The sequence below is a fragment of the Protopterus annectens genome, chromosome 11.part0 (genome assembly GCF_019279795.1).
Source record: "Protopterus annectens isolate FY-2018-M chromosome 11.part0, PAN1.0, whole genome shotgun sequence".
NCBI classification, from domain to species: domain Eukaryota; kingdom Metazoa; phylum Chordata; order Ceratodontiformes; family Protopteridae; genus Protopterus; species Protopterus annectens.
Genome location: NC_056745.1, coordinates 434,367,869 through 434,389,822, shown reverse-complemented (window position 1 = coordinate 434,389,822; position 21,954 = coordinate 434,367,869). Strand labels below are relative to the sequence as shown.

At 39.4% G+C, this 21,954-nt stretch overlaps 1 protein-coding gene across 2 annotated transcripts in view; it reads right to left on the bottom strand.

Annotated features, from left to right (window-relative positions):
- DOC2A (double C2 domain alpha) overlaps positions 1–21,954 on the bottom strand; it is a 1,042,537-nt gene that overhangs the window by 611,879 nt on the left and 408,704 nt on the right. The gene's annotated exons all lie outside the window — the stretch shown is intronic.

The window sequence follows — 21,954 nt, the reverse complement described above, 5'->3', positions numbered from 1 at the left end:
ACTTCCTATACTCTGGAACAAGCTACCCATCTATGTCAAGCAAAGTTCCTCATTAGCACTCTTCAAGAAAAATCTTGATGAGTGGATGTAAAATAGGAATTACACCCTGAGGATCACTTCTGTAGCTCTGCTCAACAGGGGCACAGGAAATTAACTTTCTTGGTTGATGTAAGCCAGGGAACCTTGTTGGCTGGGGTTACTTAGGCTCTTGGGCCGATAGCCTAGTACGAACCTATGAACCTATAGGGCTATGGCCACAGTACTGTTTTGATGAGTTTTTCATGGCTACATTGTCAGAACCTCCCAGATTATGTTAACAATGAAATTTTTAAATTCACTGTTTGATAGAGATTTAGTGTTTGGTCCCTTTGCTGCAGAGCTGATAAAAAAGTGTGATGAAAGGGGTGAACTGATCTAAGGAATCTCTAAGATTTTTCAGTCCCCCTTTTCAAAAATTTCCAAATGGTTTTCTATCCCCTCAACCAATTTTGGAAAAATACAAAATAAACAGAAGAACCAGCATGGGAGTTCCAAAAATAAGTCTCAAACTTCGCAAAACATATGACAGTCTAACAAGTCTAAATGACTATTTAAGAGACCTTGTGACTCTCTGCCACCCTTTTTTGTCTCTTTGGCAACAAATAATTTGAGACAATGATATTCTGAAAATCATTCATCAAGGTTACTGGTAACACTAGACATAAAAGATGCTTCTCATCACATCCCTATTTATACAGACTTTAGATGTTTCTTAAGGTTTTGTGTGTCTGGATCACATTGTACTCTTTGGAATATCCACTGCACCAAGAGTGTACATAAAGTGTCTAGCTCCAGTTATAGCTCATTGCAGGCTACTGGGTATCCACATTATTTCATATTTACATGACTTGCTTATCTTTGCAGAGTCTTTTTCAACATTTCAGGAATCTCTCTGTCTTGGGTGAGAGATCTCATACACAGGCTGGGATTCCAAAAGAACATTAAAAAGTCTTTCTTGACTCAGTTGCACAGGATCCTGTTCTTGGATGTCATCTAGATGCCTTATTTCAAAGAGCTTTTCTTTCACAGGAAAACTGCTTCCAAGGTGTTCCAATCAGATTTCAGTCATTGTGAGGGAATACTTCAGGATTTTGAGTCTCATAGCATTTATGATTCTCATAATACACCTGGCAAGAATCCATATGAGAAGGATATAGTGGTATCCAAAATATCTTTAGTCTCAGCACCAGCACCCTTTATCTTTTCAAATACCAGCTCTGGGGTTTGTCAGAAGACAAATTATTTGGTGGGTACAACAAGTATCCTAAAAACTAGGCCTCCCCCACCTCTAAAGCAGTCATTCATCATTGCTGCCTTGGACTTTGCTTGGGGAGCAGTTTCAGGAGGGATAAGAGTGCAGAGGTTGTGGGACACCAAGGACAGACACAAGGATATAAATTTATTTATTTATTTATTTAAATTTGTTGACTGGGAGTGTCCGACTGGATGTAGGTCCATTTTCAGCGTTGTCCCGGGGAGAAAAGCTCCACAGTTAAAATAAACAGACAGTAGTTACATTGGATTACATAGCGATTAACAATTTAACATAGCAATTACTTACAACATATTTACAGATGAAGAACATAGTACATCAGTAGACAACTAGAATCTTTATCTGTGAAGTACATAACAGACATTAACAAATGTTACAATGAGACGTTCCTGCTGTATAATAAGTACTAGGCTTATGAGCATCTGAGCTTGCTATAATTAAGGTAGTTAGTGGAGTGGAAAGAAAGGTAGTGGTTGGATGGGGTGGATGATATTAGAGTGGGAGTTGCAAGGGCATAGCCAGCATGTTTTTAGGTGTGCCTTTAGTAAAGTTTTGAAGTGGGTGCATGATAGTACGGAGGTAATTGTGGGTGGAAGGAGTTCCATAATTTGGCTGTGGTGCAAGAGAATAGTGCTTCACCAGCAGTGTTATTGGCTTTAGTGATCTGCAAGTGATTTTTGTTGCTGGATCTTAGTGGTCTGGTGGTGCGATAGGGTTGGAGTAGATTCTGGAGGGATGGGACATTTAGTGGATGGTTTACTAGTTTGTGGGCGAGTGAAAGTTGATACCACTGAAGGAGGTGAGGGAGTTCAAGCCAGCCCAGTTCAGCAAGTGAAAGACAGTGGTGACTATGGTAGGATGCCCCTGTGGCAAATTTGGTGATTTTGTTGTAGCAGGTCTCTAGCTTGTTTAGATCGCATTGCCTTAGGTTGGTATATATTGGAGAGGCATAAAATAGTGTGGAGATAAGGTAGGAATTTGCTATTGAAATCTTTGCTGCTTTGGTGAGAAATTGCTTATTTCTGTATAACACTCCTAGTTTTTGTGGACTTTTTTTATGGTCATGGATATGTGAATGTCAAATTTTAGTTTATTGTCTATTTCCACTCACAGCAATTTGGTGTGTTCAGTTGGGTATATAGTGGTGTTGTCTTTTGCTGTGATGTTAAAGTGAGAGTTGTTTTGAGTATGTTTGGTGGGTTGGAAGATGAGTAGTTTAGTTTTGTTTGGGTTGAGTATTAATTGGGCATCGGATAACCAAGTTTCAGTAGAGGAAAAGGCTTCCTGTGTGACTTTTTGCAGTTTTGGTAGGGACTGGTCTGAGCAGATGATGGTTGAGTCATCTGCGTATTGTATGAGTGTGCCATGTTTGGTGGCAGAGGCTAGATTATTGGTGTAAACAGAGAAGAGTAGGGGTCCAAGGATGGATCCTTGGGGAACCCCTATGGAGACAGGTAGTTGGGGAGATATGTCATTCTGCCATACAACGGATTGTTGGCAGTCAGACAGGTAACTCTGAAACCAGTTGGTGACTGATTGCGAGAAGGCTAGGTTATTGAGGACAGAAATAAGTTGTTTGTGTGGGACCATGTCAAATGCTTTAGATAGGTCTAGGAAAGTAGCAGAGGAGAGATAGCCATTGTTTTTACGCTGAAGGATAGTGTTAGTAAAGGAGAGTAAGGCAGTGGTGGTGCTATGGTTTGGTCGGAAACCATGCTGAGTACTGGAAAGGAGGTTGTTAGTAAGGAGGTAGTCTGAGACCTGAGAGTGTATGCATCTCTCTAGTATTTTGGAGAGTAGAGAGAGAATAGCTATGGGGTGGTAATTGCTTAGTTCTGTGGAGGTTCCGCCTTTGTGGAGGGGAATTATATGCGATACTTTCCACAGTGTGGGAATGTAACTTTCCGACAGAGATCGGTTAATCAAGATGGATACTGGGTAGGCCAGAGCATCAGCTGCGATTTGTAGGTATTCACTTGGGAGGTTGTCTGCTGCTAATTTGGTGGGTTTAAGTTTAGTTAAGAGTTTTTTATGTTGGAGGTAGGTACAGGAGAAAAAGAGAAGGCAGTGGGGAGATTACTAGTTGAAGGTGTGGGTTGGAGGAGGGGTTGTGTTGTTTAGCTAGTGATAGTATGGTTTGGGTGAAGTGTGTGTTGAATGAGGTAGCAATATTTTCTGAGGAGTGAGGGATGTTCGGAGGAGGGGTACTGACTTTACCTGGGTGGAGGATGGAGTTTATGGAGGACCAGAATTGTTTGGGGCTGTGTTGTGAGGAGTCTAGGGCAGACTGGTAGTATTGGAATTTGTCCTGTTTTATTAGCTTTTGACTCTATTGCATAGTTCTAGGAATTTCTGTCTAGTTGAGGGGGTTTTGGTTTTGCGCCAGTGCTCCCAGGCTTTATCCCTGTTTTTCATTTCTGACTATAATAAATATCAAGGAGATGCTTGCCTTGATCAAGGCATTCAACTCTCTGAACCATCTTTGATCCCCAGGACCTCTTCAAATGGTTGCACACAATACCACAGTCATGTCGTACATCAACAAGCAAGGGGGGATGGGTCAAACCCCTTTGCAGACAAGCCACATTAAGTTGGGATATAGCTTCACAGCACAGTCTCACTCTACAGGCTTCCTACATTCCATCAGAGCAAAACTGTGTGGAAAAGTAGCTGAACAGGAACAGAACAGACCCTTATAAATGGAAAATAGATCAGGGGGGTTCCCCCATGTAGACCTCTATGCTTTCTCCCTGAACATCAACAGGTAGGATTGTGTTTGAGACTCCATGCAAGAAGGCCTGGAAGACAAATGCCTTTTCTAGTCTTTGGAAAGAAATGTTCATGTATACTTTCCCTCCCTTTCCAGTAATATCTGGGGTACTTATGAAGATTCAAAAGGAATCCCCCAAGATCATTGTGGAGATTCCCTTCTGGCTCACAAAACTGTGGTTCTCTCTCTTCTTTAGGAAATGGTCAGGGGCAATCACCATAAGCTCCCTCACAGACTGTGTCTGCTCACACAAGAATAGATGTGATTGATACAACCTGATATCAGTCTACTTCAAATGACTGCCAGGATGAGACAGTTTTCATTTCTTGGGTCTATGTTAAATAAACAAAACAACGAAACAGCAAATGCTCTTTCATTGACACGTAACCCCGAAATCACAAAACAGTGAAGTTACGGAACAGTGATTTTGTTTTTCCCAGGGAAAAAAGTCACTGGGCTGTTCTCGGGACTTTCCTGTTTCTTCTACTGTGATGCGATCTCGGAGTTGGTATATTTAAGTAGGGTGGGTGTGGGGGGTCAGCGATTTTTTTCCCTTCGCTGTTTTGTGGCTTAGGGTTTTACATGTTGATGAAAGAGCGCTTGCTCTTTCGTCATTTTGTTTATTTAATATAGCCCCAATTTCTTTTATGCACCTGTTTACTGAGACATGCAAGAAAGCCTGCAACTAGAAAATCATATATTAGCAAATTTAAAAGATTTTCTAGTTGGTGCCAACAGCATGAACAGTACCTATTAACTCATTACATCCGAATGATGCCTCCAGGTGTATCTGCAGTTAACTCCTACTGATGCCTCTAGGCGTCAGATATTGCTTATTCGTATTTGCATCAATAATTCCAAAACCATGCTATGTACAAGGTTTTAAAATATTTCATCTTAAAGCTTATGCAGTGGCAAACTCAATTGAATTAATATTTGACCTCACTCTAGTGCAGGTAAATAGATATTAACTGTTGTTTTTGCAATATTAATTTATATAGATATAATTTTCACATTTTTCTAAATATCTCAACAGCCATGTAACACAGACAGAACTCCTTAGCCTCATATGAAAGCTCTCATCTAGATGAATAAAATGCTGCTGACAGAAGGTGTGTAACTTGGGTGGTTGCTGAGATATTGTAAGTTGTTTACAAAATATTACAAATGTGATAGTTACTGTGTTTACTGTGACTTATAAAATTTGGTTTGAGACCTAGAACCTAAAGAATACTACCACTATAAAAATAGTTTGTGCTGAATAGTTTGCCATTTATACTTCTTTCATAGCACCTATGGTTCTAGAGATATGAACATTTGTTTGAAATGTGAGGAGATAATTTTATTCTGTCAAAAGGCTTAGGCTCCATCCATTGGAAGTTACAGTGCAACTAGTTTTACAATATTTGTATGAATTACTATTGTAATGTCTTTCTTATTCCATTTGGCCTTTTCAGCATGCCTGCCCATGGATCCTCATATTTCAATGCAATCTCATATTAAAATGTTTTGGAAGAGGCTTTGCATAAGAGGCTTCCAAGAAAACTGGTAGCCCATCCTTGGGATCTTAATTTTGTTGTAGAGAAGCTAACACTTGCTCTATTTGAGCTATTTAATCTTGCTTGTTAACATGGAAAACATTTTTCCTGAGTGCTCTAACCTCTGCAAGAAGGGTATCTGAGTTGCAAGCTCTTATGGTCAACCCTATCTCATTTTCCATGGTGACAGGGTTTCTTTGAAAGCTAATCCTTCTTTTATGCCTAAAGTGGTATCTGAGTTTACTTTAAGCCAAACTCTCCAGCTCCCTGTTTTCTTTTCTGACCCTAAAAATGAGGGAAAGAGGATAAGTCATACCTGGGATGTCCACAGATAACTCAGGTACTATGTTGACAGAACTAAATCAGATCTTCAAATTAATTGTTCACTTTTTGTCTAAGTAAGAAGAATGGACAACCTGTGCCAAAACAAACTATTTTGAAATGGTAGTCTAAGGCTACTACCTTTTACTATGCTCACCATAACCAAACTATTCCAGGTAGGGTCAAGGTCCAGTCTACCAGGGCCTTGGCTTTATCTATGGCTTTTTAGAAAAAGTTGGATTTATAGATGAATTCTAGAAGCTGTAACTTGGTCCTCTGTATGTACATTTACAAAGCACTATAAGCTTGATTGCTTTTCTGTATCAGACTTCGCTAGGACCATTCTCCAGGGGCTCCTGGACACACCTCCCAACTGCTGTAAGCTAGGGTAATCTACCCATACCATTAAGGCCACTGCGTTAGTGATCAATATATTAAGCATAGTATAGTTGTATAAGTAAACATACCATAGTAGTGTTTGAATGATCATAGTTGCAGTTGTCGCTCCCTTGCTCGAGTTATTTTTTGGCGTGCTTTTTATGACAGGGTGTGGACATTTATTTTTTGTTGTTCCTAGCTTTGTGCTTCATGCCCTAATGTGCCTTTTATTCAACTCAGCTTGAGCTGCCTGACAGTTTAGCTGCATGGAAGATGCCCTTACACTTTGGAAGCTGGCTGCTATATCCTTGGCAGGATATAACTCATATAGCTAAGGCTACTGCAGCAATGATCATTTGGCCATCTATTGTTACTAATACAACTGTACTGTAGTCATAGTTGGGATAACTACAAGCTATCTAGAGATGTTGAAGCTCTGAATTTAGTCTATGAAGATTATCTAACATATTCATCTAGCTGCATCGGTGACTAACCACAGTTCTCCATGGAAATTCCTGAACTTAGTCTACTGATGTACTCTTACACTGAGATGGTCTTATAGCAGGATTTGGTGCTTAGAATAGTTTCTGCATCAAACACTTGGGTTTAGCAGTGTTTTTCTCCTGTTCTCTAGATTTCAGGGCTGCCTTCAGGTATCAGGCCTTCCATAAACAAAAAAGCCCTTCCATCTCCCATCAACTGCTTATTCCAGCATACAAGATTAGGTTCACTGAGTATTGCAGAATTTGTCTTTTTTCCAGTATTCATACTGATGGCGGTTTATTATTTGCTCAGATATTGTTTACATCCCTTCCAGACAGACATACACATACACATATACACTGCATGCACTCACACACACAGACAGACACACATGCACAGACACACAGACATACACATGCACACACAAGCGCACAGACACACACACAATCACACACACGTTTGTGCGCATGCGTGCCCACACACACACTCTGGCACATGCGTCTTTGTGTAAAATAGAATCATCCCTACTAGTGGATGCACCTTTTACTTTCTGTTTTAGTGGTAAATGTTAGAGGTTATATAATTCATTTTAGGCTGGCTCTTAGCACGTTCTTTTCAAAGTTCCTTATGCAAGTTTAGCAATTCTTGATTCCCAAAAAACACTCGAGTACTACTTGCAGCTACAGGTAACACTGCTGTCTCATGATTCAACCTTCTAACCTGTTGATACTTACTTGTGGCACATATTTCATAAATAGCCTCCATCTCTGTTGCTGCTTCACTTAATAAAACAGACTCACGTTTGTGTTAGATTCTCATTCCACCCACCCTCTCACTCCCCACACTTCATTAAATGTGTTGTCCTTAAGCCTACTGTCACCACTGCTGAAAACAAGCATGCATAGTGTTATGTAGGCATGCATGCTGCATTATTGTATGCAAGTTTGGTTGTAGACTGGATTTAAGTCCAGAACATTAATATTCCTCTCCATTAATACCCAGATTTGCTGACCATACAGTCAGGCTAGGGCTAACATATTCTGATTAGTAATATCATGCCACATCAGGGCTTTTACTCATTTATCCTTTTAACTGAAGGGGTAGATACAGAGGTGTCTTAGTGATTGCCTCTTTATCTATTCAAAATTCTGCAGAAGGGCACAGCACTCTAGTTAATAGTACAACACTGCTGTGAAGATGAAAATTATATATATATATATATATATATATATATATGTGTGTGTGTGTATACACCACACTCACACACACACACACACACACACACACACACACACACACACACACACACACACGGATCTACTTGATAACGTTGACTTACCATTTCGTTGACATTCAAAACAGTGAGATGACAACATCGCAAGTTTAAAATCACAAACTCCAGGAATATCGTATTTTGTCTCCAGGGAAACTAACCACTAGACCCCTAACAATAACTTTAGAAACAGAAGCAAATTACACCCACCGATGTGGGGGGGGGGCTTTGCTCCACCCCCCTACTTAAATATACCCTGCTAATACACCAGTTCACCAGGGCTAATGTGCACAGGTTAGGGAAAAATGAGCAGCGTGGTTTCCCTGTCAGGTATCTCACTATGAATAGTGGCACAATTAACTAAAGGTAGGGATATGGGCCTCACTGTCTCAGCTTACATCTATAGCTGTCTTCCTGGCTAGCCATGCCTCCCCATTAGATATACAAAAAAGATCCTTTAACCACTTTTTTGCCATTGGAGAAGCTTGTCAGGGGTGGTGACAGCAGACTCAGCTCAGCTCTTACTGTCACTGGTTTCCCACAGTAATTGGCATCCAGTACTACAGGAATAAAGATCACCCTGATAAATGTTGACAGCATTAATAACACAACTCTTTCTGGAGTCTTGGCTGATGCAGGCAGAGCCACACATTCTTACTATAACAAAATGTTGGCATAAAGAGGCAATGTGGTTCTCCTATCTTGCCAAATTTTCACAGATAAGAGATTTAGCCAAAGAGGGGGATTGCTGTTAATTACAGATAAAAGCAACATTGATACTAGATTAATTAAAAAGATCTCCTCTGATAATGATGAAATATATGATGGCTAGTAGTACAGAGTATAATTAGAGATCACTCATACCTTTTTGTTGCAATGGTGTACATACCCCATCACCCTCCTCAGTTAAGCAATTTGAAGAAATGGCACAAAATATTTGGCATGCTAATACAAAAATACTTTTATTTTGCTAGTGGTTTGCAATTTAAATTGGCCAAGGCCCAAAAGAAAACAAATCAAGTTTAAAGCAGCCAAATATTTTCAAAGCCTACTAGACCCCGCCCTTCCAGTGGAACTAGCTCCTGATTTGATGTAATTAATTTTGCACAGCGTGGATTTACCGGATATTCTATGACCATTGTCTTGCGGCCTCCCTCCAGTCCTTTAAAAAAAAAGACCAGAAATTGAACATGCATATGTTATCAGAAGGAACCAACCAATTAAGTAAGGAAAATACCAGTTTAATAGAACTTAATAACACTGAGTGAGGTTCATTTTATAGCAAAGCAAGCCTCACTGCTGCATTACTTGCATGCAAGATATTACTGTATTCCAGAATCTTCTCATAACTATGCAAGCTGTTCCCATGTAAGGTAAGGAGGCTGAGAGGCAACAAATACCCATGGTATACTTCAGACATTGAGGTAATTTCGTGGATTTAGTGGTGATTTTGTCAGATCTAAGGAAAATGAGATCTTCCCTCCCCAAGATCTCTCTCCAGATGATCCATTCTTTGGAGAAAATCTCAGATTTATGAAGTCCACAGTTGACTGGTTTGTTGCCTCTCTGCCTTCTCCCTAGAAATGATTTGACCCACACCTGGAGAAAGATGAACACTGGGTTGTCACCCCTTGGAATATGTACTGAACTCTGCCATTTTTACTGCCTGGAAGCACTCAGATTCAGTTTCATATTCTACCAAGAAGGCAGATATCGACTATAAAGTAGGTGGACATATGTAAGAAAGTAATTTCTCTGAGTGCCAGTAATGAAAATCAATATTTCTGAAAACTACTTACAGCAGTCATTGACTTTGCCAATTTGCTCTACAACCATGGTGTTAGTATATATCAGGTAATGGGGGTGTGGGAGGCCTCCATCTACATGGAGGTGCAAGGTTTGTGTGAATTTTACTGAAAGTGTGTGTTAGTGGTATGGATTGGCATTAATGTCTCTCAAAAAAAAAAAAATTACCATTCAACAGTCATCATGAATTCCCACTATAACCTTCCAACAGTGTATAGTGGCATCTTGATCAAACATGCCAGGAAAGACTCCTACATTTCCTTTTTACTCCAAATAGTGCCCCATAAACCACAACACATTTACATTTTGTTGCTGGATAATCATTTCACAATCTTTGTATAGGGTAGGAAAGAGGGAATCTTCCTCTGCCACATTGGGACACAAGCCCCTTAGCTGTTTGTATGGTCTACCTCTGTTCTACTCCTGTCTTATGGACAAAACTCTGGAAAAGCTAGAACACCTCCCAGAAACTATGATTAATAAGGCTGTGTTGAAGACTTTAGAGTTTCTAGAGAGGGGTACCACATAGCCCACTGTATGGTCATCATTGTAGGCTCAGTATCTACCTGCTCTGGATGGCTTACCTTAGAGATGAGCTTAGGTCATTCTAGATGCCCCATCTAGCAGGACATTCTCTCTGAGCAGGCTTCCAAGGATGTTGTGAATGACCTCCAAAAATGGAAAGAGTTATTGGTTACTCTAGAGGGTGTCTGTAACATGCCACAACTTTCTTTTCTTCTATGTTGACTAGTATCACAGGAAGAAGAAGACTCCTCATAGAATATGGAGGGGGCTCTGGAGTCAGGCAGTGTTGTCTCCATCTAGTCTACCTGCTATGTCTTCTAGAAGGATGTTTTCATTGGCACAATGTCTTCTAGAAGGATGTCTCTGGGGTCAACAGAGAAGATTCCTTCAATTCACTGCAGATGGGCTTGAGAAGGAATTTGTTTGAGCTCTCTTTCATATCTAGATTGTTTATGAAAGAGTTAGTCACTGAGATGGAAGCCTTGGAAGAGAAATAACTTTTTATTGTATCCTAACCAAATGCCCATTTCCTGGTGGCCTCTGCCCAGAGGAGAGTTTTCCCTGAAGTGGGAGTTAAACACTATTAAGTAGTGTCAGCCATTCCTGCCTATGGAGTAGGTCCAGGAAATTGTAGCCTTGGCAGCCTGGGGAAGGACACTGTTGACAGTCCAAGCTTGACTCTTAGATCGTGTGGTGCTCAGTATCTTCATTGTTCCAGTCACATGACTGAGGATGCAGGCACTGTACTGAACTGGAAACTGGCCATTTTCACAGTGCTTTCATTCCATCACAGGCTTTCTTTTAATGTTTGACCCTTTTCACCATTCTATAGAGCATTCCTCTCAATTGTACAGATTATTGCAGAATGTCCAGATTTTTGCTCATATTTTCGGCCCATTTTTAATAAAATTGCATTTTTCTGGCAAATTAGTGGCGAATCATTAAGGACTGAAGTTAAAAATGAATGACAGACATTTGAGTTTCAGACTTCATACTCTTCAGAAGATTCATGCTAATGCACACCCTATTATTCTATCAACTTTTTAAGTTTGTAAGAGCAATATTTAAAAATTGTCCCTATTTTTGGACCTTTGTCCCACTTTTATTTATGGCTTTGTCCATATTTCTTGCTCTAAGAGGTTGAGAGGTATGCAGAGTGGTGAACAGTTCATGTCCTTCTCACTGTGAGCCTTGCTATCCTGCCAGAGAACCTATTGTACATACTAATAATTAACAATTCATTAGCAGGTTGAAGAGCTCACTTGAGCTACTCATTTGTTCAGGAACTTTCCCAGGATCAAGGGTTTCACATAAACCCTGCTAGATCTATAAACATTGTTCCTTTCCCTAAAGGAATTGAAATCAGAGTTCTTATAGATGAAGCAGTTTGGCCATTGTGGACTAAGAAAACAAATATGGCAGTCTATAATTGTACTCCCCATGAAAAACGTGATGCTGTTATGTCAGTGGGCTGTAGATCAGAGCATCACATGCTGTTATGTCAGTGGGCTGTAGATCAGAGCATCACATGCTGTTATGTCAGTGGGCTGTAGATCAGAGCATCACATGCTGTTATGCCAGTGGGCTGTAGATCAGAGCATCACATGCTGTTATGTCAGTGGGCTGTAGATCAGAGCATCACTGTGACATCAGTTAACATCATGAAAGAAGCAAATGCACTGACAGTCTCCTTCAGCTTGAGCTCTAGTCTGGTCCTAGCACTAAGGATAAGGAAATCCTGTTTGGTTATGTCCTTCCAAGATAAGATTCCCCCGGAATCAACTCATTTGCCACAACAGAGAACATAGGTCCTCCACTCTGTACTGCTGAGCTCTGGGCAAGGGGACCTGGAAATTAATGTGTTTAAAAGGACATGTTATGCCTGCTGTGACAGGAAAGACACCTTTACACATTTTCACTATCCCTCCCTAAATCTGCACCTAATCACAGAATACAGAAGGAAAAACATTTTTGTCATTGCTCAGTGTTGTCTGAAAAAAGGTGTGGTTTCAGGATAAGTTCTGGGCAGTACAGAAAGCTGAGGAAGTCCTTAGCTGGGGCAACAAGATCTATTTTTTTAACCGGATGTCTGAGTGAGAGGTACAGAGGTGATAGACGCCACCAAGGAAGTTCTCCACCTGGGCAGAGAGCTGCCCTATCCCTATGCCACCTTAGATAATTAGCTCGCAGGTGTACCTGACTTGTCTGAGACACCTGTATGATTTACCTTTTTAGCTGTTCTGTGGTCTGGCTGCATATCTATGGCATCTCTTCATGTTATGACCTTGTGGATAATGGAAGTGGCCCAGAACCAGATGGTTAACCCTTTCCTTGAAGGGTTTCTTAATCCTAAACTACACTTGAAGATCCTGTCTTCTCCTTGGTAATTGAACTCCACAACTGACAGACTTCACTCTCCTCAGTTCAGACTGGCTAGTTTGGCAGCTGCAGTGCACTCTTCTTGCAGGTGATCACTTCTACTCACTGTGTCTTTGAGCTGCTTACCTTTATCTATAGGGTACCCTGTTTTGTCTTTTACAAGAATTAGGTGCCCCTCAAGAATATCCTATATTTAATTCAGAAAGTTGTGTCAAAAACTGTCCTTAAACTATCTGCCCATCTCCCCATTTTCTTTTTGGGAGCAAAATCTAGGGGGAAGAGACAGAAAGACACCTTTTCCTAACTTGAAGGTGCATGACTTATGAAGACAGCCAACTGTTTCATTTGCTTTAAGCACAGAGAGCCCTGCACCTGATGAGCAAACTGTTTGTGTGAGTAGATTGCTAACTACCTTTAATTGCATTTTGCCATCAGGCCATGAATTACCTACTGGAAAATTATGCTGTCAGAGGCTTTTCCACTGGAGGAGTGTTTTCATTGAAGATTTTAGTCCTGTCGCCACTTGGTCATCAGTTCACATAGTCACAAAATATTTTGTTTGGACCATGATTCTAGGAGTCAGGCATACCTCTCAAATTCTTAGAAAAGAAATCTAGACAAAGCCAAAAATAATGGGGGACAAAGGTCCAAAAATAAGGACAGATGTTAAATATTGCTCTTATGAACTTAGAAAGTTGGTAGAATAAAATGTGCTGTGTTAGCATGCATTTTTCTGAAGGATATGAAGTCTGAAATTTAAATGGCTGTCATTATTTAGTGACTTCAATCCTCAATGATTTGCCAGAAAACTACAAATTTTATGAGGAACAAATCAAAAATATGAGACAAAAATCTGGACAATCTGTGAAAACTTGGACATTTAAGAGGTATGGAGTCAGGCTTCCTTTGTCACACTGATGCATCATAACTGCTTTGCTGAGCTGTTGCCCTTTGACCTTTCTTCAGCTCCAGCCTCACAGAGAGGTTTAAGTTTTTACTTCCTGTGATTCTTCCTGCAGTGCTGAGTACTCTGCCACTTTTTTGGTCAGCACTGAGTACTCTGTCACTTTGGTGGTCAGCACTGAGTATTTTGTCACTTCGGTGATCAGTGCTGTGCTGAGTATTCCATCACTTTGGTGGTCAACACTGAGTATTCTGTCACTTTGGTGGTCAGTACTGAGTATTCTGCCACTTTGGTGGTCAGCGCTGAGTATTCTGTCACTTTGGTGGTCAGCACTGAGTATTTTGTCACTTCGGTGATCAGTGCTGTGCTAAGTATTCCGTCACATTGGTGGGCAGAACTGAGTATTTTGCCACTTCGGTGGTCAGTGATGAGTATTCTGTCATTTCTGTGGTCAGCGCTGAGTACTCTGTCACTTCAGTGGTCAGCAGTGAATATTCTGTCACTTTGGTGGTCAGTGCTGAGTATTCTGTCAGTGCAGACCTCAGGCAGTACAGCCTTTTTACCATTTAAAAAAGGATTGCATTTAACTTGCAAATGATCGTGTCAGGCTGTAAGCTGCTGAGCTGGGACTGGATCCTGAAAAACATATTTGGTGCAGCTATGTTTTCCTCTTTTAATTAATGCTTTTTGCTTCATCTTTGCAAGTTTAAAATTCCTACTACTTGTCTCTTTATGTTTTGAAACTACTTGCTTATAAAAATAGTTTCATTTAATTAAACTTTTATGATTGTTAGAATTTGGAAAAAGCATTATTTTTCAATTACTGCATAGTGAAAGCTGAGGTAATATTATATATAGGTATTTAGACTGATATATATATATATATATATATATATATATATATATATATATATATATATATGTATGTGTTTGTATATGTTTGTGTGTGTGTGTATGTATGTCTGTATAAAAAACTTTGAAATCTGACTCGATTTTTGTTGCTAACATGAGATGAGACACCCCACAAAACTTATAACTGCAGGAAACTCATGTCTGAAAAATAGAAAGTGTGAGCAAATAATTTGTTAGTTTGATGCGTCATAATTAATCAACCAATCAATCAATTAATAAATAACACTAATTGAAAAACAGACATTTTTCCCAGAAATAAAACAGAGCAGACGGGTGGGTATAATATCAGGTGATGTGAGAGGCATAGACATGCCGTGGCTTCTGCAGAACTCGAATGTTGTTCTCTGGGTAAAGTATAGATTTTTCAACAAGCTGCAGCACACATGTACACTAAAATGAATGCTATTCCTGGCAAGAAATATTTTTGACAAGCTGTATGACAGTTAGCTGTAAGGCTGACCATAAATATGATAAACATTTGTTAACTGTGATCTGGGGTGCTTGTAACTGACCAGTGTGGGTACAGATGTCAGAATTCTTTATTGAGTAGGTAGCAAGATTGGTCCATAGACAGTTTTCTGTCATTGCCTAGGCCACAATGGTAAGGGTTAATACCATATATTTACAGACTACTTAGTATAGTCAATCAACCATCTGGAGTACTCAGAGGAAACCCCTGCAGATGTGGTGAGGACATGCAAGTACTGCATAGATAGTGATCCAAAGTCAGATTTGAACACAGCACCCTGGTTCCTGGAGGTGTGAGGAGGAGATCTTACCACTTAGCCACCATGTTGCCCATATCTTAAACAGATGTATTAATACTACTAATTTTAGTTTGGGGTGAGGGGGTACCAGAAAGTGCCAACTAAGAGTATGAAGAACTGAAAAAAAGATAAAGCTATCTGAATGTGAATAAACTTTCACTTTTTTAAATTGTACAGTTGCTCACTTTCCTGCTCCTGGGGCATTTCTTTCTCCATTGGTGTGAATGTCATCTGACTCTTTTGTTGGCAACTGCAGACAGTTGTCAGGTGCTAAGGAAAAGGCCAGTTTGTAGACCCTGTGGAATGCCCTTTTCCCACCCTCTCAGCTGCTTGTGTGCTCCCCTACAGCTGCCCTCTGGAGGGCACACGCATTACCCCACATGTGCAATCTCCCATCTATGAAGGAAACCAATGTGCAGCATAGGTACACTAAGATTCCTGCTGCACAGGATACAACTGCAGTCCAGCAGGTGCTGTCAGTGGAGAGCTGAGCCACCCCTGCCCTCGGAATAGGTTGCTCACTTCCATCCTTCCCTATCCCATACCTATAAAACTCAGGTTGGGTATACAAGTTATCACTTTAATTAATGCATGAGGTACCCTGTGGTACAAATATGCAGCCTTCTTCTGTTGTTGTAACAAATGCTGGCTTATGTTGCATTTTAATAAATGTATTTTTTGTCTCAGTTGGTGTTATTTATGAAATTTGTTTATATTTCCTGATATGAACCACTGATGTCATGGTCCTTTAATGTAGCAAAGCTGAGCCTATCCTCAAGGAACACAAAGGAAAACATTTGCCACATGTTAACAGAATATCACCATGCTATTGTCCTGTGTGCACATACACCTAAAATATGCAGCTGTTCTTTATTTATTTATTTTTTTGGCTTGCTCCCATGTAAAGATTTTTTTACCCTTTCTCAGCATGCATGAGGGACATTCACCTTTTTCCACTGTACTTATTGGTTTCCTCTTATGTTAGCAATTTTGAAACTGACAAAAAAATCCTTTATAAATTGTTTAAAATAATAACGTGAAAAGACCTGTCCATATCAACATACAATTTCACACCACCATACCATTCAACTGACCAGAATTCCACTGAATGTCCACATTTTTGCCTTATATTTTTGGTGTGTCACTCATAATATTTGCAGTTTTCTGGCACATCTTTGAAGATTGCATTCAATAAATAATGCTAAACATTTATGTTTTAGACTTCATATCCTTCAGGAGATCATTGCTAATGCAAAACCTGTTATTCTGGCAGCTTTGTAAGTTTATAAGAAAAATATTTAAAATCTGTCGCTGATTTAGGGCCTTTGTATACTAATTATTTTTGGCTTTGTCCAAAATTCTTGGGCTAGGTGGTGGAGGAATATGCATATTATTCAAAATGCAGAGTAGTACTGATTATTAAAACTGAGTCAAAGATTTATAATAGTATTAGGGATGTTAGATTTCTGTACTGACTAGCTCTTTATTCCTATCCCTGGGGCACATAAGCAATGTGTATAGAGGCACACAACTTTTCTTACATTTTTACTGCTATGTAACTGGCCTACCAACAGACTGCAGCAGGTGGCGGACATGTAGCAGGGTTTGATCAAAACATCTGCCAGGATGTCAGCTGAGCAGATCAACAACCAAAATGTTGTATTTGCCTTTTATTTTGCTTGCATGCCCCAATGACAGATTTGACTTAGATGGAGATGGACATTGTTAGCATTCTGGGTGCTGACTTTTTTTTTTTTTCATATTTGTAGTTTGACTGCTAATGTAAGCTCATCCTATGGCTTAGTGTGATCAAAGCTATTTCTTTTCCAGGTTCAAAAGTATAATGTCTGTAATCATTAAATCAATAGTGCATGGTTAAAATAAGTATTTTGCACTGTACAGAGAGAGTGCATTATTAAATTAATCTTCCCTATGTAGGTGAACACAGATTGACAGCACCCCCCTGAGTTCCAACCCAGTGGAGTGAGACTTGGGAACACAGGATGATAGCAATCTGAACTTCGACCACCAAGTTTCCACAGTGGTAAGGAAAGCTTTTACGTAGAGCACCTCATAAGCAAGGGCATAGCATCCAGGTAAGGGATGCTATAACTCCACTGTACACGACTCTCATCAGACCGCTATTAGAGTATAATGCACCCTTTTGCATGTACCTTGCCAAACACCTGCAGCAGCTGGAGAGACCTCAGAGGTTTCTCACTAAGAAAATACAGGGACTCCAAAACATGACCTACATGGACAGGCTGAAAGCCCTGTTACTTTACTCTGTTTCTTACAGGCTGCTGAGAGGTGATGTGCCTGACCTAAAGGGCAATCTCTGACCCGGCCCTAATGGAACTGCTGCACATCTGCAAGTCAAATGGCACAAGAGTCATTTGCTCTAGGGATCTCAACCTAGGTTGTGACACTGACAGAACATGCTGGAGAGGCAGATATGTCTCCCAGAGACTGACGCTTCTCTGGAATAGACTTCCTACTGATGTAAAACAGAACTCCTCACTGACCCTATTCAAATGCACCCTAGATAATTGGATAGTAGACTGCAAATTTGCATATGGGGTGGTACCCATGTCTCTCATGGACAGGGGTGGCCGGTGTTGATCATAGACCTGCTCTGTTCATAAATTCATTCTGTGAACTATCCAACAAGAACAAATGGGGATACTTGGGATTAACACGGCTGGGCTTGTAAAGCTAGCCTAGTAACCTACCATGAGCCTATGAACTTATGAGTGTTTGATGAAGAATTATTGCTTATCCAATAGGTAGGATAATGTGAGACTAGAAGAACCAAGTGTAAAACATAACTATGATCAAGCTGTGATGTCATATAATTTTACATAATTCTTACTATTTTACAGTTTTAGTACTATGCCATCAGACAGGATTAAGCATATACTGACATGTAAGAAAGAAGAAGCCAGTATAATTTAATAGATAAACTTGTCTAATAATTTCTGCAGCGCACACACACACACACACACACACACACACACACACACACACACACACACACACACACACACACACACACACACACACACACACACACACACACACACACACACACACACACACGTGCACATATACACATACTGTATAACACCAAGGCAACTGTACCCAGAAAAGCTGCCATGTGTTTTGTTTTTTTCTGCAATAAGTAACCTTGAATGTCATGGTTACAGTGAAAAACTCTTTAGAAAAAAAAATATTGTATATGATTGCTCATATAAAACCAACAGATTATTATTTAAAGAGAGGGACACAGCCTTCACTGAACATAAGCTTTCTGATGCTGCTTGTTAGACCTTGGACAGGAAAAAAAATGCTATTCAGTGCTTTTGAAATTGTGAACAATAAGAATCCATTGCCTACCTGAACAATAATGACAGCCATACAATTGACACTGCATTGCACAGCATATCGTCTTGGTGACATTTTGCCTCTGTTGAATCATCACACAGCTACTAATTTGTTTTCTCACCCATTTCTGCTCTAGACAGAAGGCAAAAAGATTTTCAAGAGCATTTTTATTCTTGGCTAATTCCACCACATTCTACACACACACACACACACACACACACACACACACACACACACACACACACACACACACACACACACACACACATAATATATAATGTATGCATGTGTGTGTGTGTGTGTGTGTGTGTGTGTGTGTATGTGTGTGTGCATGCATGCATACAGTATATCTATCTATCTATATACATTTTATATATATATATATATATATATATATATATATATATATATATATATATATATATTTAGAGAGAGAGAGACAAAGAAGTGGTGTGCATGTGTGTGGCATGGGTAGTGGGTGGGTGTTTGTGTATATATTTAGGGTGCCATTCATTATTTTAGATGCAATGTTTAAAAAGTCTGAAACTGTAAATTTTTATTAGAGAATTGTGAGTTTTTAAAAATACGGTACCCTTTTATAGTGTCCTCCCTACTCCAAGGTAGTTACCTAAGTGGCATCTGGGAGCAAAGCGACAAAGCCCCCTCCCGTCTGCATTGAGCATTTTTGTTTTTAATTAACTATTTATATGTTTTTACAGATTTTGTTCTCACCCTGCTTCATTGTTCTGAATTTCAAACTTGTGCAAGAGAGCCATATAGATAGATAGATAGATAGATAGATAGATAGATAGATAGATAGATAGATAGATAGATAGATAGATACAGACAGATAGATAAATAGAAAGACAGACAGACCGATAGAACTTCCCATCCTTGTGGCTGCAGGAACTCAATCTCATTTCTCCTGTGCTCCCCAACTTTAGTTTGGAAGGTGTTTTGCTGTTTTACTTGCTTTTAACTTTGTTCTGGGTTTCTCCTGTTCAGCTTCAGTCTTTGTAGTGTTAGTCCTGCTGCCTTATAACATTTTAAGCATTATGTGGACTCGATCCTACGCTGTTGTTACAGCTACGGCTACAGCTATTGTACTTGTTATTGGTGCAGTTCCTGATGTTTGTTAACTGTCGCTTGAGTCTGAAATCCAGATCTTGGCTGGATTGACTGATTAGTCTGGGTTTTTTGATCTAACTGTGTTGGATTATCTGGTTTTCAGCTGCTTTGCTCATTTTTGGGTTTATTTTTTAATCTGAGTGCCATGCGCTTACTGCAAAGTTCTCTTTGTTTAGTGCATGCCTGCAACAGTCTGCTGCAGAAGTAGTTTTAAAAGTAGTAAAGCAGCTTTTTATGGTGATCAATTGGAGATGCTGTCAGTTTCTTTAGCTTGCTTGTGCTTCAGCCTTTAGGGAATGAATTTGTTCTATCTGCCGATAATGTATTGGAGTGTTAAAAATATGGATTTTAATGACATTAACCTGGTGCTCTGATATAAATGCTGCCAAATATGTATTTATTCTCATAATCTTTTTGATTATTTGGTTGAAACTTAATGGGCCATTCATATTTTTTCAGTAATCATAATAGTTAATTTATATATAAAAGTTCACACACACACACACACACACACACACACACACACACACACACACACACTCACATTAGTCTTTCTGGGTTTGAAATACACACACACACACACACACACACACACACACACACACACACACACACACACACACACACACACACACACACACACACGTGTGTATACTTTTTTTACAAACATCATTATTTACCCTAATACAGCCGAACATAATACAGTAACTGTTTACAATTATTCATAAGTCATTTTTTAGGTATACATTTCTTTAACATACAGCATATTTTTTATAAGAATCTTTCTGGCAGATACAATCACACCTTTTCGACCTATAACCATAATCATAAAATGATTTAGTTGACCTGTGTTCCAGAATATCACAGATCTTATTGAAGGCATAAACAGTTATTTTATATCTTTAAGCAATCAGACAATTCAAACAATTAGACAGTTCAAGCAAACAGAACATTAAAATAATTAAAAACAATCAATGCAATTAAGACAATTACAATTATACTATGAGATGGAAGCGTTATTGTAGTTCTCCTCCTCTATGGATTACTTATACAGAAACCTGTTATATTTAATTCCTTTAGCATTTAATATTTAATAACAAAAAAGAGTTACCATCACAATTGGGAGGATGGCCTAATGGTTAAGGTGTTTGCCTTACAAACACAAGGTACAGGGTTTGAGTCTCACAAGGGATAATTGGCTAAGCTTAAAATGGCTCGCAAGGGCAGTTATCTTAGTCCTAACCTAATGCTGTGGAACAAAATCCCGGTACATGTGAGGCAGAGCACCTCGCTGGCCTTGTTCAAGAGAAATCTTGACCAATGGATGGGAGATCGCAGATATACCCCTGGGATTACCTCAGTGTCACTGCTTGACAGAGGCACAGCAAAATAATGGGCATAGTTTTCTTCAAACTAAAGGGGTGGCGAAAGCCACAAAACTCTGGGCTAGGCTTATAAATGCCCTTGGGCAGATAGCCTAGTATGAACCTATGCTTCTTAAAAAAATATTGTATACAGAAGTTTGCAGTAACCTCATGGTAAACTATACATGACTTAGTTGAGAATTTTTGATAGGTCTTCTTTCGCTATATTTATTGTGGATTCAAGCTAACTCATGAAACTTCAGTGAGGGACAATACTGTAAAATTAAAAAAAAATCTATTTTCAGCAACTAGCAGTAGATGGACATTTGCAGACTGTTTTGTAAGGGTCAGCTGTGCTTGCTATGTACCATTAGTGTCATCCCTCAGAAGATAAGTACTTTCTTTAAGTTTTATGAATGTATTTTGTCTCACATATTGCTACGTTTGTTAACATTACCTGATTTGAATTGTAGTTCTGTTTCATGTGCTGTTTGTGAGCATTATCTAACTGCTTGAACTCATTTTATTAGTTGAGCTTGTGTTATTATCATCATGTAGTTTTATTTTATTATAACTTTACAATGAAGAGTAGCATTCATTTCCTCCAGGGATCACATTCTGGCACTCCACCCATTTTGTCTAATATATTTAGCCATATTTTCCATGATTACTGAGGCAACATGGGGGTGAGAGGCACCAGATGTAATTGA